Raw genomic sequence first — 18,044 nt, 5'->3', positions numbered from 1 at the left:
AATAATGATTTCAGCATGTGCTTTGTATAAACAAAGGTTGAGGCAGGGAGATGAGGGGAATGTGGGCCTGGCTCGTTTGTGCAGCTAAAAATAGAAACGCGCAAGTCCTACAATGATGAGGCAGAAACTTAAAACAAATTTCTTGGAAAATTCCCTCCCCATGCCACACTGCCCAGGTATTTCCCCCTCTCTGCCTCATGCAGATGGAGCAAGGGAACTTGGGGTGAGGGCCGGGTATCACAACACACACTTCCTTCCTGGCACCGAGGAGGAGGGGCCGAGGAGACCGAACTGGGAACAAAACGTCTGTTCAAGAGCCTGATTCAGGCTGACATGGGCCTTTGAGCTCCCTGAGTGGCATTTACGGCCACAGATATGGAAAAGAAAATAAATCTCCCAGGCCCAGCATCTTGCTTTAATTAATAACATAATCAAGTTTCTGGCCCCGTGGAATGGAAGGATTTCAACACTCAAGAAGGCCCCGCTGGCAGCAGGCAAGAACTGGGCCCCCTGGCCAGCCAGCCTCCCTGAGCAGGGAGATCAGGGCGGGTGTGCTCAGGCAGCCAGGGCAGGACAGTAGGAGCCTGGCTTCCGGGTGTGAGGCTGGGGTTCAGAGCCACTTCTGCAGGGAAATAGGAAGTACAGTGGTTGTCACAATACCTGGTGTCTCTTGTGTGTCCATTATGTATCCTGGGCTTTCACCTTTATTTCTCCCATTTGGTCTCTACAGAACAATTGGGCTGGCTATTCTCCCCATTTTTCAGATGAGGAGACTGAGTCCCAGAGATATTTGGGTGATCAACCCAGAGTCAAACAGCTAGAAGGTGTGGAGCTGGGATCGGAATGATCAGAACTCAGGCTGAGCCAGGAGAGACTGGGAGGACGGGCTGAGGCTCACAGAAGGGCCAGTGGGCGGGGCCTCCTGTTCCCCCCAAGGCCTTGGGGTGATGTCTCTTCAATCAGGATTGCCCACCCTCTCTGTTTGAGTTGATGTAAGTGTCTAAGGACAAAAATGTGCGTGGGAGGTGAGGCGTGACAGCCAGATTTTAAAAATGGATTTGGAAGGAGGGAAGTGGTAGATGCTGAGGAAGGCAAAAGAACATGTGTCAGGAGCCCTGGGGGCTCGACTGAACCACCCAGAGGTCCCACCAGGGCTCCCTGAGCCAGAAGCAGAATGGGGAGAGGCCCCTGGTTGTCTAGGAGCTCTGTGATCCTCCGGGTACTAAACCAGGCTGGGGGCCAGATCCCTGCGTTCCCTCCCCTTCGCGAGAGGCTGCTGTGCATGGCCTTCCTGGCTGACTTGCTTGGCTCTATTTGGAAGCTCCAGTGAGTTAAACAAACGCAGGAAATCAACCAGTCATGATTTGGCCCTGATCTGCCTTTCTCTTCCCTCCTCCCTTGCACACTCCATGTCTCAGCCAAGTGGGTCAGCGTGTGGGTCCCTTGGTGGCCCAGGTTTGCACGGCTGTCCCCATCACCTGGAGGGTTCACTCTGTCATTGCTGATGCTGGAATCCTCTCTACTTCTCACCAGACAGCTCCAAAGCCACCTCCTCCAGGAGGCCTTCCCTCCAGCCGGAAGTAGTTCTCTTACCTTGGAGCACCCATGACAGCACATCTCCCCCCTTCTCATTACTGGGATATTTTTTACCTTGTAATTGAGTCACTCAATTATTCACAAATGCTTATGGATACTTGCTTTATTTCTGGAATGTTACTCGAGCCATGTCCTGTGCCTCCAGTTTCCTCAAAGGCAGAACCCGGTTGTAGTTGTGATGATAATTAAAATAGTATTTTCCAGCTGCTGACTGTTTACTCTGTGACCAGGCAAATAGCATTTTATAGGAGTTATTTTGTTTAGTCCTTGAAACTATGGGGTTGGTGTTACTATCCTCTATATTTTATAGAAGGAACTGAGGCAAACAGAGGTTAAATTGTCCAAAGTCATTAGCTAGTCAATGGTAAAGCCTTGACTTGAACCCAAGTAGTCTAACGGCAAAGTCCGAGCTCATAGCTACTAGTTCAACTACCATAAAATGGGCCTTCCCTGGTGGTCCAATGGTTAAGAATCCACCTGCCAATGTAGGGGATACGGGTTTGATCCCTGGTCTGGGAAGATTCCCCAATGTTGAGGAACAACTAAGTCCCTATGCCACAGCTACTGAAGTCTGCCTGCCTAGAGCCTGCGCTCTGCAACAAGAGAAACCACTGCAATGAGAAGCCCACCCACCACAATGAAGAGTAGCCTCTCTCTCACCACCCTAGAGAAAGATGCACATGGCAATGAAGACCCAGCACAGCTAAAAATAAATAAAAAAATTTAAAAAATACCATTAAATGTGTGAAAGTGGCTGCTGGCTGGCCCATGGCCATGGACTCCCAAACATTGCTTGACTGTGAACTCCCCACACCGGGCCCTATACTGAACTTAGATTCATTTGTTTAAAGTTTGAAGATTGAATCAATGAAAAAAGTATCTTGGGAATGAATTCAAGGGAAGTTCCAGGAGCTTTCCTGGTTATCTGCTACTATATAACAAATCATCCTGAAACCTAGTACTTAAAATAACTGTTTAGTATTATCTCTGATGGTTCTGTGGATTTGATGGGGCTCAGTTGGGTGGTTTCGGCCTGAGGTCTCTCCAGTGATTACAGTCAGATGGCAACTGATGCTGAAGTCATCTAAAGGTTCACCTAACCTAGATATCCAAGATGATTGAAGCATCTCTCTTGCCAGGTTGCATCTCCATGTGGTTGGTTGAGCTTCATAAGGAAGCATGGTGGACTCAAGTTGGTTGGATTTCTTCCATGGTGTCTGACTCCATCCAGAGCAAGCATTCCAAGAGGCCCAGGCTGAAACCTTGAAAGTCACATGACCCAGCCTTGGGAAGTCACATGCTATCATATTGGCACATTGAGTACTGGGAGTTGTGTTCACTGGTTCAGAGGGAAGATATTTTTAGAGACTAGTTACCATGAAATCAGGGCTTTCCCCAGTGGCTCAGTGGTAAAGAACCCACCTGCAATGCAGGAGCCTCAGGAGATGTGGGTTGGATCCCTGGGTCAGGAAGATCCCCTGGAGGAGGGTATGGCAACCCACTCCAGTATTCTTGCCTGGAGAATCCCACGGACAGAGGAGCCTGGTGGGCCACAATCCACGGGGTCGCAAAGTCGGACATGACTGAAGCAATGTAGCGCACACACACCATGGGAACAGCACTAAATCATGAAGGTCCCAAGGGCTTCAGTCACTCTGGCTTGGCTGAAAATCAGGATCTACTCTGGAGACTTGGGTCAAGTGTTAATTTGCAGGGAAACTTCTGAGTGAGGAGAGCTGACACTTCTTTGACTTGTAATGTCTCAGGCATCCTCACACTCTCTCAAAAAACAGCCGTTTGTCTAAATTTGGGCCCTGGAAATTTTAGTTCCTGTTTCTTCCAGAACTAAATTCCCCAAGTCCAAGTCAAATGGGCAAGTTTTTACTGAGCACCTACTATATGCTCTGCCCAATGTAGTAATAATCATTCACATTTTTGATGCTTGTACCTGGCATTCTTCATAGTGCTCATAAGTATCATTGGGCATAGTCCTCATAACAATCCCATGTGGTAGGTACTTCCATTAGCCTCATTTTATTTATTTTTTTCAAACTTTAAACTTTTTATTTTGTATTGGGGGTATGACCAATTAACAATGTGGTGGTAGTTTCAGGTGAATAGCAAAGGGACTCAGCTATATATGTATCCATTCCCTCTCAAACCCCCCTCCCATCTAGACTGGCATATAACATTGAGTAGAGTTCCATGTGCTCTGTCATAGGTCCTTCTTGGCTATCTATTTTGATTATAACAGTGTGTACATGTCAGTCCCAAACTCGCTAACTATCCCTTCCCCTCCGCAATCATAAGTTCATTTTCTAAGTCTGTGAGTCTCCTTCTATTTTATAAGTAAATTCATTTGTATTATTTCTTTTTAGACTCCATACATGTCTTTTTAGACATACATATAAGGTATGTCATACATTACTTCTCCTTCAGTCTGACTTACTTCACTCAGTGTGACACTCCCTAGGTCCATCCACGTTGCTGCAAATGTTATTAGCCTCATTTTAAAGCTGAGAAGAGTGAGTCACAGAGAGGTTAAGTAACTTGCCTAATTTCTTATAATCAGCAGAGAAGTTCCAAGATTGGAATTCTTGTATTCCTGGCTCTAGAGTCTATGCTCTTTTTTTTTTTTTTTTAATTACAAATTATTTATTTATTTGACTGTGCCGGATCTTAGCTGCAGCATGTAGGATCCAGTTCCCTGACCAGGAATCGAGTCCTGGCCCCCTGCATTGGGTTTGGGGCAGAGTCTTAGCCACTGGACCACCAGGGAAGTCTCCAGAGTCCATGCAAATTCCTAGTCTGTTAAAAAGACTTGACCTGGAAGACATTGTCCCCACGTTCAAGAGAAGTCTAGAAGAGAAAAGAAGACTTGAAATACTTTGTTAAATCTTTGTTTGGGAAGCAATTCTGTTATATTTTACTGGTCAATGGAAAGGTATCTGTCTCTCTGTAATAATGGTATGACATAATTCATTTCACAAGAATTTCTCCTGAATTATCCATCAGAATTAGGAGGGAATGTTTGAAGTAAGATATCATAATTAAAAAATCTTCATCTGATCAGACAACAGGGGGTCACTAGTTATACTTGTAAGCTTTTGCTGGGTAAGAAGCCACACCAAAATGTAGTGGCTTAAACAGATATGTGTTTGCTCAGGAATCTATGTCTTGGCAGTTTGGGCCAGTATCAGCTGGGTTGTTCTTCTGTTGGTCTCTGCTGTGTTCATTCACATGACATTCACATGTCAGCTGACAGATGATTGTCTCACTCACTTGTCCAGTATGTGGTTGGCTGTTGGCCGGGGCAATAGTGATAACTGAGCTATGTCTCATCTTCCAGCAGCCTACCTAAGGCTTGTTAACATAGGTATCACTACGGGGCTCCCTAGAGTAGCAAGAGTAGGCAGTCCTAATGTCTTTGCTTATATCACATTACTCATGTTCCATGGACCAAAGAAAGTCATATGACCAAGACCAAATTCAAAAGTAGAGGAATAGAATCAACTTCTTGTTGGAAAGAGTTAGAAAGTCCTGTTGAGAAGAATCATCTGTCTAGGGATGAAAGGAATCCGTGGTTACTTTTGCAGTCTATCAAGTTGTTTTTCCTAAAGTCAAAAGATACCTGTAGGTAAGTAGAATAATGGGTCCCCCAAAGGTGTCCATGTTATAGTGCTATATTCATGAATGTGTTAGGTTACATGGCAAAAGGGACTTAGCAGATTAATTCAACTAGTAAACTAGTAATTTAGATAATTCATTATTACATTATTAATAATTAAACTATTAAATGAATTAAAGTATTTTCAAATGATTTTTTTTATGTGCACCATTTTACAGTCCTCTACCGAGCTATTGAAGGGATGGGAGACGTGGACCACTTTAAAATTCTTTATTGAATTTGTTACAACTTTCCTTCTGTTTTTTGTTTTGGTTTTTTGGCCACGAGGCATATGGGATCTTCGCTCCCCAACCAGTGATTGAACCTGCACTCCTTGCACTGAAAGGCGAAGTCTTAACCCCTGGACCACCAGGGAAGTCCCTAATCAAGGCATTAAATTAAATATCTTTAGATGGGAACATTATCCTGAATTATCCAGGAAGACCTGATGTAATTACAAGTATTGTTATAAGTAAAAGATGGAGGCAGGAAGAGTCCTGTCAGAGAAGGAGACGTGATGACAGAAGCAGAGGTCAGAGCGATGGAAAAGGGAAATGCAGGCAGCTTCTAGAAGGAAAGGCGAGGAATGAGTTCTCTCCTAGAGCCCGCAGCAGGATCGCAGCCCTGCCAACATCTTGCTTTTTAGCGCAGTGAGACCTCTGACCTCAGAACTCTAAGATAGCACATTAGTATCACTTGTCACTAATTTGTGGTAATTTGCTATATCATCAATAGAACAATACAACACTTGACAGCCATATGACCTTTTTCTTAAGACCAATAATACCGGTTTGTGATTAGTCAAAAATAGGTAGTAACATTGATTTTTTTAGGGAGAACAAAGATCTGGGCTTTCAGATACCCACTCTGTAAAGTCTCCAAATCCTAGAACATAAATGCTTGCTGGGAATGCTTTCCTCTTAAAATCTATTCAAGAGGAGGTTGGAAGAAGTATTTGACAAATCTTCAGATAAAACCAGGGTTAGAAAGAGCAGAGTTGAAAGAGTACTACGAGAAGAGTACCATATTATGTTTACAAGTTGCTTTCCTTAGATCTTCTGATCTTTTAGGACTATTTCACTCTTTCTTATTTATCGAACACTTTTCATAACAATTTTTCCCCCAAAGAATAATGGAATATAAAAGGCTTTGACCATTACCAAGTTTCCATTGCTCCCCTGCTGGCTGCACATGCTATTTACTAGTAAAATCTCTAAGAGGAAATAAGAAGCTTCCCTCTTATGAATCAATAGTGACAGCCACGTCACACACAATCAACAGAACAGAGTGAGACGGCTCATCATTTTGAAAGCAAGTGCGTGGAAGGAGCCCTCTCGCCAATGGGAACACACTGGGGATTCATCAGTGGAAATCATGAGTGAGATATGGAGGTGGCCTCTCCAGTGGTCAGGAGTACCAGTCTGTCCCATTGGTGGGACTTCTTATTAATGCACCCCAATTTCTCTGGTTAAGACTTCAGCCAGGGACTCCCCTGATGGTCCAGTGGCTAAGAATCTGCCTTCCAAGGCAGAGGATGCTGGTTCAATCTCTGGTCAGGGAACTAAGATCCCACAGGCTGCTACTAAGATCCAACACAGTCAAATGAATAAATAAAAAATTTTTTAAAAGAGACTTCGGCCACCAGATCAGAAACTGGAAGATCCATTTGCTTCTGTCATGAGTTGACAGAGTACCAGAGGTCGTAGCTGTATCAGGCTGTCTGAGCTGGAAGCAACTTTAAAGAGCAAAGACTCAACCTTTTCTTTTCCAGATGGGGAAACAAAGCGCAGAGAGAAGTGACTTGTCCAGGTCAGCCAGAAAGTTGGTGGAACTGAAACGCCGTCTCTCTTTAATTCTTGGACCAATCTCTGGGTTGCACTTTAAGCAAACAAAAAGGGGAGAGGGGTAGGGAGGAAAAATAGGTAGAAGTGGAGAAGAAAGAGAGGGATAAGGAAGTAAAAGGAAGAAGCAAAGGGGGAAAAAATGAAAGTAAAGGAAGCGAGTGTTCTCCAGGCCAGCGGATCCCAGATCTTTCTGATGATCAGCTTCAACAGGGTCATCTGGTAAGATAAAAGAAAATAAAATCTTTCCTAAAATAGAATGTGAGTGAGAAAGCTCACTCACAAAATAATGCAAAGTGATGGTACAATAAAATGAAGTGCTGGGTACCTTTATCTACCAATGTCTGGGTATCTCCAACACTCAGATATTGCTGGGTACCAATATATACCCCATATGTTTACTGTAAGCATCAGGTGAGACTGCAGGTATAAATGTGCCAGATTATGACCAGTAAATCCCTCTTAAAAAGCACCAAGCTGTCTGACCTTAGGCAGGTCACAGCACTCTCTCAGCTCTGTCTCCTCAAAATTTGCTGAGCAGCTGGTGTTGGCAAGAACCGAAATTGTTGGGACCCAAAAGAAAGAAAGGGTTTCTCCGGTGGCTCAGCGGTAAAGAACATGCCTGCCATGCAGGAGACACAGAAGACGCGGGTTTGATCCCTGGGTTGGGAAGATCCCCTGGAGGAGGGGCATGGCAACTCATTCCAGTGTTCTTGCCTGGAGGATCCCATGGACAAAGGAACCTGGTGGGCTACAGTCTATAGAGTTGCAAAGAGTCGGATGTGACTGAAGCGATTGAGCATGAGAAAAAGAAAGAAAACAAAGTGTTTTCTCTTGAAGAAACTCTCTCAGTCCATTTCCCTGGTTACATTCATCTACTCAGTCTGACTGCAGTGGGAGATTTATCTAGAGAATGTGAGCAGCAAACCCCTTTTGCCTTAATTGACCAGATGCTCCTGAGAATAAAGGAGCTGGTGCATTCCACTTTCTGCCCCGCCCACTGGGCCCTGCCTGCTGGCTGAGACCCCCAGTCTGGGGTGTTACCTCCTGCCTGGCCGCCCTGCAGTCCCCCGAGCCAACAGGCCCAGGCTGGGCAGGCAAACTCCATTTCTGGCTCATCAGTGACTCATTTTCAGAAGTTGCGCCTTGGGGAGCTTGTTAAAAGGCCGTTGGCATCCCCAGGAGGGGGGCTCAATTTGCGTTTATGAATGAACCGCTCCAGAGAAATCAATGAATATGTCACTCAGGTCAAGTAAACAAATGCGTTTTCTCCTCGGGGGCCTGGTGCAGGGCGGTGAACCTCCCCATGGGCCGAGGGCTTCCGAGAAGCCGCTCTGTCTGGGTCGAATCCCAGCTTTGGGTCAGCACCCTGGGCAAGGCCCTGGCCCCCATTGAGCTCCGGTCTACCCCACCCCCACCTCCTGAACCCCACCCTCACCTTGAGGGGCCATTCCCAGAGACACAGATTCTCTGATATTTTATGGATGAGAAAATCCTATGGAAAAAACCCCTTCTGCAGATTTTGCATTTCCATCTTTTCTCTTCCTTGTTCACTGATTCAGGGGACATTTATTAAGAACCTACTGTGTGCCTGTCACATACATGCTAGGGACAGGGACTCAATGACACATAAGACGTGGGCCCTATCCTCCAGGGACTCATATTCTATGCCCCAGAATCACCAGAAAAGCCTTTTAAACACACCAGTGGCTAAGCCATCCGGGTGTGTTGGAGGACGTCCACTCCTAACTGCCCACCTTCTCTTTTTCGTTTTGCATTAGATCGTGCTATTATTTTTTATATATAATTTTATTTATTTATTAAGTTTTGGCTGTGCTGGTCTTTCCTTGCTGCGAAGGCTTTCCTCTGGTTGCAGTGAGCGGGGGCTACTCTAGCTGTGGTATTTGGTCTACTCAATGTGGTGCTTCTCTTGTTGCAGAGTAGAGGCTCTAGGGCGCGTGGGGACAGTAGTTGCGGCTCTCAGGCCCTAGAACACAGGCTCAATAGTTGTGGCAACAAGGGCTTAGTCACTCCCAGGCATGTGGGGTCTTCCCAGATCAGGGATCGAACCCATATCTCCTACATTGGCAGGCAGATTCTTAGCCACTGAGCCACCGGGGAAGCCCAGATTGTGCTATTCTCATCAAATTTTTCTTTTTCTGAAACTGATCTGTTGATTCTAAACATGTGAAAAAGAGATGACTTTTGTGGTCCATGTAAAAAATCATATGACTTTGACTTTTTACTGACACAACATTCAAAAATCTTTATAGGTTGACTGAGTTCCCACGATGTTTAGAGTTCTTTCTGCACTGACACTTGAAGGAGGATTTGAAACCAAACCTTGAACTCATTTTAGTAAAGTGAAGCAGCAGGTTATCTGCAGAGAGGAGGTTTCTATTTATCAGAAGACGGTGTTCCCCCAACAGGAAGTGAGCCCCGCTGGTGTCTGAGGCACTGGCTTCCTCACACCAGGGAGGAAGCTCTTGCCCATCTGAAGAGGGTTTCTCACCATCAGCCGTACTCATATCGCACCCAGAATATGACATGGTGAACATTCAAAAAAAGAAACTCTTTTCCCAGAAACTTGAGGCCTCATGGGAACACGTTTAGAACACTAGAAGAAAATTACCAACAATAGGAGTCAGTTATTTTCTTAAAAAATCTTTCTATAATGCATAGTTTTAAATGCATTTAAGAAATGCATTTACATTTAAGAAATGTATCCATCTTTTTATTTTCTCAAGGCATATAAAAATTAAATAAAAATACCAATTGTGGAAGTCAGACATTTTGTGATAAATCCTTAAGGATTTACCACCTCAAAATGGTAGCACACAGTTTGAGGGTCATAGAGAAAATCCTGATGGTCTTAGAGTTCCTGGTTCTAACTGTTCTGAGACCCAGTCCTATTTCTGCTGTTTCACAAGATACCAGCGTGCATTCATTTTTAAAATTGCCCTGTTTGGCTAAGCAAGTCGAAGTTGGATTCCTGTGGCTACCTTGCAACTAAAAACTAGCATGGACCTGAGAGGATTCTGGAATATTTTCTCAGCATAAGTTGGGCTACATTTGGCTACAAGTGACTGAAGTAAGGGCTTCCCAGGTGGAGCTAGCGGTAAAGAAACTGCCTGCCAATGCAGGAGACACAAGAGACTCAGGTTTGATCCCTGGGTCGGGACGATCCCCTGGAGGAGGACACAGCAATCATTCCAGTATTCTTGCCTAGAGAATCCCAAGGACAGAGGAGCCTACAGTCCATGGAGTCACAAAGAGTCAGACATGACTGAAGTGACTTAGCACAGCATGCACGACAACTGAGGTAAAGCTGAGAGCGATTTCACGTGGCGAGAACACTGTCTCACTTAACCAGACGTCTCAGGCTTGATTCCACAGGGCATGATGATAGCACTAGGGACCCAGGAGCTTTCCATTCTTGCTCTGCCAACCTCAAGTGCTGGCTTCCGTCGTCAGGCTGGTCCTTGGGTGATCACAAGATGGCCACCTTGAGCAGGAAGGAGCCTTTCTCCTCACCTACCTTTCTTCCTTTTTAAGTCAGAGAGGAAAGTCACCTTCCCAGAAGTCACCTCAGCCAACTTCCTTTCAGGTCCCATTGACCAGAATCAAATGGTCAGGTCCCATGACCATTTCTAGCTGCAAGGGAGGCTAGGAAAGTGATTAGCTGGTATTTTCAGCCTCTGAGGTAGAAGCAGGTTGGCTGATGAAGAAAGAGGAGGAAAGACTGCTGACAGACAAGTGATAGTGTCTGCCACACTCCCTTTCACAACTTTATAACCATTGTGAGGGAAGAGAAAGGTGTATACTGGAGAAGTGATAGCTTCACAAGGAATGTATTTGTTGAAGGAATATATTCCACACAACATTGTGGCTGCCTATGTGTGGTGGCCGTGTGGCCGTGTTTTGGGAACGACACATGAGCTCCCTCTGCTACAAAGCCGGATACGGTTTTTGAACTGTTAACTGAGAGGCCTTGGTTTCGGGTGTTTCCTTCTACCCCTTGACCCCGCCCTTCAGTTCACTTGAATTTTCTGTTCATTGCCTCAGGGAAGGGGTGACACAGCAGAAATGCAGGGAGAAAAAGAATGACTTCTTAGCTTTGAGTTTCAAACACTTACATTCGAAGTAACTCCCAAGGCTGGGAATAAATTAAAAGAAAGAGAGAGGGAGGAGTTGGTGGGTAGGGGCAGGGAGTTTACCCTGGAGAGACCACATGGGCAGGAGAGGAGTTGAGTTCAGCTCCATCCTGAGGAAACCTTCTATGGCTGACCCCAGGGGGCTGCATGGAGTGGAAGGCACACTGCAGATGGCCCAGCATCCTCGAGCCCGCCGGGGCTGGGTTGCTGGCCCGTGAGTTCTCCCCAGGGACTGCCGCAGGAGCATGCTCATGGACCAGCCAGCTGGCACTGTGCCTATCTGTGTTCTTGGGGACAGACCCCTTTGACATTCAGGATACTCGAGTCCCCAAACATAGGGCTCACTGGAGGCAGAGTGGGGGGAAAGGGCCAGTCCCAGCCCCAGCCCATCTCCCCAAACTTGGTTGGGATTGAACAGAACCAGCTTGTGATCCATCCGGAGCTGGGAATGTGGACACTCCTCTTGACAGGATGCCAATGCCAGAGAGAGGGGAGGGCTGGGGTCAGCACAGCAGAGAGCCGCCTGCCGTGGGCACGGTGGCAGGTTCAGACCCAGAGAAGGGAGAACCTGTTCCCCATTCTCATCAATTATCCCCCCAGCTCTGGAGCTGGGCTCATCACAAGATGCCTGGGGCCACTGGTCAGCATCTCTGGGCTGCCAGCCGTGCCCTCTCTGAGGAACACTGCTTTAATGGGTTAACCGTGCCCTTCCATGTCTGTCGACTTGACTTTATTTTGAGGAGCTGAAAGTGCTTCTCCCTCTCTTACAGAATGGTAACCCCTTTCCAATCTGAAGATGGGGGAACTGAGGCCCACTGTGGTTATTAACTGAGCCTCTGTCGTGTGTGCATGCTAAGTCACTTCAGTCATGCCCAGCTCTTTGTGACCCTATGGACTGTAGCCCGCCAGGCTCCTCTGTCCATGGAATTCTCCAGGCACGAATACGGGGGTGAGTTGCCATGTTCTCCTCCAGGGGATCTTCCTGACCCAGGGATCGAACCTGTGTCTCTTATGTCTCCTGCATTGACAGGCGGGTTCTTTACCACCAGCGCCACCTGGGAAGCCCTTAGTGGTGTGCGTCTGTGCTCCTGTCAGCTCTATGCTAATGTCCTCCACGTATGTTCCTAATGAGACTTTGCTTAACTCTCAATGTGGTACCCAATTCCATTTTAGAGATGAAGCGGGAGAGACTCAGAGAGAGGTTCAGCAACTTTTCCAAGGTCACAGAGCAGAGCTGGGATTCCCACCGGCTCCTCTGTGTCCCGGATGTTTTCCCAGGCTCCCAGTGCAACGACTTGTCCAAGGTTACAAATAACTCAGGAGTGGGCTGGGACCGCCCTCTTACTCCTGGCCCACCGTCTCTCCGGCATTCCGTAACACCTCCGCTCTCACTGCAAAGAAGAGCCGCTAGGGCACTGAAGCCGGGGCAGAGAGGAGGGCAGAGGCTGGGCGTAACACGCCCTCTCACTCCCCGCCCCAGGGTCTGCCGAGGTGGCAGGAGACAGCTCACAGCCCTCTCGCGCCTGCCCATCCCTGCTCAGCTGACCCAAGAAAGGGCTCCCGCCGCAAACACCCCACTGTTTACTTGCCCCCGTGGAGGGTGACAGGCGTCAGGGGGCCTGCGAGGGGAGACGCGGCCACACCAGCCATCACCTGGAATACATTACGGCAGCTGTGACTAATTAAACTTTGATTTCCTCAAATTTCGATCTTCTTGGAAATTCCTTCAGAGCCCCACGGTGTTCAAGGCTGTGGCAGAAAGTAAACACCAGTCCAGCCGCGGGGGGTGGGGGGGGAGGCCCCTTCTCGGCTCCCTCCCTCCCTCCCTTCCTCTTGGCCCTCCTCTGCTTTTCTTCCTCATCAGAGAATCCCCCTAGCTCGTCTCCAAACCCTGGCCCCAGAAGTTGATTTGGGATATCCGCCTAGGTGAAAAAATGCTCCTTCTGTCCTCCCGGGGGGTGGCAAGGATGTGGCAGGAGGGGGCTGCGTCCTTCACCCCCACCGGGCGCCTGCAGGCATGAAAACACCCGTCTGGGTGGCCTGCATCCTTGGGTTCCCACCTGCGGCTTGCTTCGAGGTCGCCTCAGGCAGCCCAGTGTCCTTAGTCCCAGAAAGACGCGGCTAGGGCCGGCGGGCGGGAACGGGCACACGAGAGGCACGTCGGAGTGGCTGGAGGTGGCTGCTTCTACGTGTGGTCGTGTGGGCCCTGGGAGGCAACCACGTCCTCCTGTCGGTCCAGGAGGGTTGGGCTGAGGCTGACGGCCACCATTCACCGCGCATCTGTTACGTGCCAAGCCCTCCCGTGGAGGCATTCACGTCCTTTCTCGCCAGGCTTCACAGCAGTCCTGTCAGGATGATAAGGCAGTGATGTCCTGTTCTACAGACGTGGTCAGAAGTCAGAAGGTCCCCTGAGGTCAGAGAGGTGACAAGCCTGGCTCGAAGCCACACAGTGAGAGCTGAGATTGAGACCCTGGTTTGTTTGAAGCTAACACCTACATTCTTACTGACACATCCCAAGGCCTTCACTGCTGGAAAATGTTTTGTGTCTTCTGCCAAAGTAGAAATGGCAGACCGTTGCTTTGGAAGTCTTGATTTTGGTCCATAATTTTCCCTTTTTAAAAGATTAAAGAGATTTTTAACGTTTTCTTTCTTAATTTGAAGGCATCAACAAATACTTGTTTCATATAGAAAAATTGGAACATACAAGTAAGTGAAAGATGAAAATAAACATCCATGATCCCACCAACCAGAAACCACATCTGTTCTCATCCTGCTGTCTTGGACTGTGTGCGTGTGTGTCTTTCTGTTCATTTGAAAACTATTCATGGAGTACGTGCAATGAAGATGCCAATATGATGAGAGGGGGAGCCTATGGACTCCGCGACACTGCACGGTTCAATCTTGGCCCTGCCAGTTACTGAATGTGACCTCTTAACCCCAGTGTGCCTCAGTTTCTTCACCTGCAAGATGGATATGATGGCAGCATACAACCCTGAAACTTGTAAGGTTATCACGAGGGTTCATGGGAATAATGCATGGAAAACACTTAACACAGTGCCTGGTATATGGTAAGCTCTCAATAAATGCCAGCTGTTACCCTCTGTGCCAGATTGCAAGCAAAAACAGACAGGTCTCGGGCTGCATGAGCCTCAGTCTAGCAGGGGGAGAAAGATGTTAATCAAATCATCACACAGGCCAGGGGCAAGTTGCCTTCAATGTGCTACAATGAGCTTTGATGGCTGCACCCAGGAGGCTGATGTGGGCAGGGAAATCCTGAAGGATTTGTGTAGAGGTGACTCTAGAGCTGAGATGTGAAGATTGCAGAGAAATGAACCAGGCCAAGTTGGGAGGGAAGAGCATGGCAGGCAGAGGGAACAGCATGTGCTAAGGCCTGTGGGTGGACTGACATGGCCAGTGTGGGGCTGAAAGAAGGCCATCATGGCCAGGGTGGAGAGTGGGGCAAGTGTGACAAGAAACAGGAATAGAGAGGCTGGCAGGGTCGGATCCTAAGGCCTCATAGGGGGCACTTGAGTTTTGCGCTTATCTGAGAGCGAGGGGGAGCCATTCAAGGGTTTAAAGCAGAAAAGGGTAATGTGATTTGATGGATTTAATAAAAATATTTATTAAATATTTTATTAAATATCGGGTCTTAGTTGTAGCACGTGGGATCTTCACTGAGTTATGGGGAATCTTCTGCTGTGGCACACAGACTCTCTCGTTGCGACTCACGGGTTTAGTTGCCCTGTGGCAAGTGGGATCTTAGTTCCCTGACCAGGAATTGAAACCATGTCCTCTGCCTCGCAAGGTGATTCTTAACCACTGAACCACCAGGGAAGTTCCTAATCCAACTAATTTTTTTTTTTAATGTCTTGTATCTGTTTTTAAAAATTTTATTTCTTCAGTTTTGGCCGTGCTGGGTCTTCGTTGCTGCAGGGGCTTTTCTCTAGTTGTGCTCAGTGGGGCCTCTCTCTGGCTGCAGTGCTCAGGCTGCTCACTGCAGGGGCTTCTCTGGTGGAGCACGGGCTCTAGTGCACGCGGTCTTCAGTAGCTGAGGCCCATGGGCTCTGGAGCGCAGGCTCAATAGCTGTGGCAGACGGGCTTAGTTGCTTCTAGGCCTGTGGGATCTTCCTGGATCAGGCCACCCCGATGGACTGTTTAAAGATCGCTTCGGTGAGTAGAGAAGAGGTTGGCAGGGCATCCAGAGTGGAGGTGGGCATGGCGTCATCCTTGGACTGTTTAGAAGGCCCTGCTCTGGCCCACCGCGGTCTGTGCCTCTCCTGACAGGGAGACAAGTCTATGGAGTGCCCCAGCATGGCCACCACTCAGGAGAGAAGTGGGCAGACCCAGGAGGGGTTCGGGACGTGAACTCTCTGGGAGTCAGTGAAACACACGACAGGGAGAGGGGGTGAGGGTGGGCTTCTGGCTGCACTCCGCGGGGTCCCCATGGAGAGGACCTGGCTTGGGTGGAGGGAGTTCTGAGCTGGGTCTGCCCATGCTAAGGCTAAGGATCTCTTGAGACATATAAAAGTGTCAGACAGACCGTGTGCTTCCTCTCTTTCTCTATGCTCACACACTCACACACACACACTCTCTCTCTCTCTCACACGCACACACTTACATATCTGAAACTAAAATTCATTCCATGTATGACTGATCTTCCTGGGATAATGCCTTGAAAGGCTCTGAACCCAAAAAGCTTGATCTCCACTTGAAGACTTGTCCTGTTAATCTCCCTGTAGTCATTGACCCCTTAGTGTGAATTAGGGGCTCAGTGCCCTTCCGGTTTGGCTCCTGACTGCAGGGAGGGGGTAATCTAGGAACACGGTGCCCTGCCTGCCCTGTTACTAGAGAGGCCCTCATGCGGGGTGTGAACCAGCCTGGCTTCCCTCTTCCATGGGCAGAGAGCCTGGCTATGGCGCTGGCTCCATAGATGAATCAAACCCCACCTAAACTCCCCTAGGCTTCTAGCCTTGACTTCTATCCCTGTTTCTCAGTCTAGGAGTGCACGCGCTCTACTTCTATCAGCACAGGCTCTGCTCCTATCAGCAGTTCACTCCTCGCTCACTGGGTTGAACTATAGGTGAAAAAGTGAAAATGTTATTTGCTTAGTCGTGTCCGACTCTTCGCAACCCCACGGGCTGTAGCCCGCCAGGCTCCTCTGTCCATGGATTTCTCCAGGCAAGAATTCTGGACTAGGTTGCCATTCCTTTCTCCAGGGGATCTTCCCGACCCAGGGATTGAACCCAGGTGGATCTCTGGCCTTGCAGGCAGATTCTTCACTGGTCTGAGCCACCAGGGCTTTAGAACTGTAGCTACTTTTTCCTCACTGTTCTAGGCTGGGAAGGGATCTGATTACGAAAGCCTACGGCCACACATGGCTCTGGGCTGGGGCCTGGGGCCTCTTTGCTGCCCCCAGCTATCAGGGAGGCCCCTGACACTTCACTGTGCCTGGCTCTGCTTTGTACATCTGGGCCCTCGAGTGAGACCATCAGAGGGACTGGGCCAGCAGTTTGGCTGCCGGCGCCCTCTTCTCACTCCCTGATCAAACAACCACATGTGGGCAGTGGCTGAACTTCCCCAGCTTCCCAGGGGCAGGGAGCTGGGAGCTGGCAGGGTAGTAACAGCCCGGCTGGCCGCAATTAATCCTGGAGGCCGAGTGCGGACTTCAGGCCCTTGGGGAGTAGGGCTGTCTGCTCACCTTGGCTTCTACCCTCTCTTCCCAGGAAGGTTTGGACCTGGAACTAATGGAAGGAACCACAGAGAGGGGAGAAAGGGAGCCCACCTTTCCCCCTTCACTAGGTCCAAGGGACAGAGCTGCATTCTGGGTGGGCTCAGAGGTCTTCCTGGTCAGAGAGCCTCAGGCTCTCCAGGCAGGAAGGGACCTTCAGAATCAGGACATATGAGACTCAGAGAGGTTGTGACTGGCCCAAGGTCACCCAGCAGCTGAGGTGGTCTCAAACTCACATCCTCTAACCCCTGGTTCCCTGTCTAGAACTCTCTTCCTAACTCCTTTTCAAGTTCCTCATTTATCCATTTTGCCAACAAATGTTTACTGTGTAGTTCCTGTGTGCTCATTCTAGTGCTGGGTGCTAGAAGCCCCTGGTCCCAAGGGGTGTGCATGTGGGGAGACAGACAGCAGACAACGGACAGAAAAACAGAAAAGGGAGGGTGCCCAGTATCTGCTTGATAAATATGCGCTGTATAAAGTGAAAGTGAAAGTCACTTAGTCGTGTCCGACTCTTTGCGACCCCATGGACTGTCCATGGAATTCTCCAGGCCAGAACACTGGAGTGGGTAAACTATCCCTTCTCCAGGGGATGTTCCTGATCCAGGGATCAAACCGGGGTCTCCTGCATTGCAGGCGGATTCTTTACCAACTTAGCTACCAGGGAAGCCCTATGTGTTGTATGGAAAGATAGTAAAAAAAAAGGGGGGGGGAGTATGATGAAGTGTGGGGGTGTTACAGAGTGAATGTTTGTGTCTCCCAAATTCATGCAGTGAAATCTTAACCTCCAATGTGATGGTATTAGAAGGTAAGGAATTTAAATAGGAGACAAGTAGATCTTGAGGGTGGAGCCCTCCTGAGTGGGATTAGTGACCTTATAAAGAGACTTCCCAGAGAGCTGTCTAGTTCTCTTTCCACCACGTGAAGATACAATGAGAAGTTGTTAGTCTGCAACCTAGAAGAGGGCCTTTGCCAAGAACCTGGCCATGCTAGCACCCGATCTCAGACTTCTAGCCTCTGGAACTTGAGAAGTGAATCTTTGTTGTTTATAAGACATCTAG

The sequence above is a fragment of the Muntiacus reevesi genome, chromosome 3 (assembly GCF_963930625.1).
Source record: "Muntiacus reevesi chromosome 3, mMunRee1.1, whole genome shotgun sequence".
In the NCBI taxonomy this organism is placed as follows: Eukaryota; Metazoa; Chordata; class Mammalia; order Artiodactyla; family Cervidae; genus Muntiacus; species Muntiacus reevesi.
Note: the sequence above shows the minus strand (reverse complement) of the source record.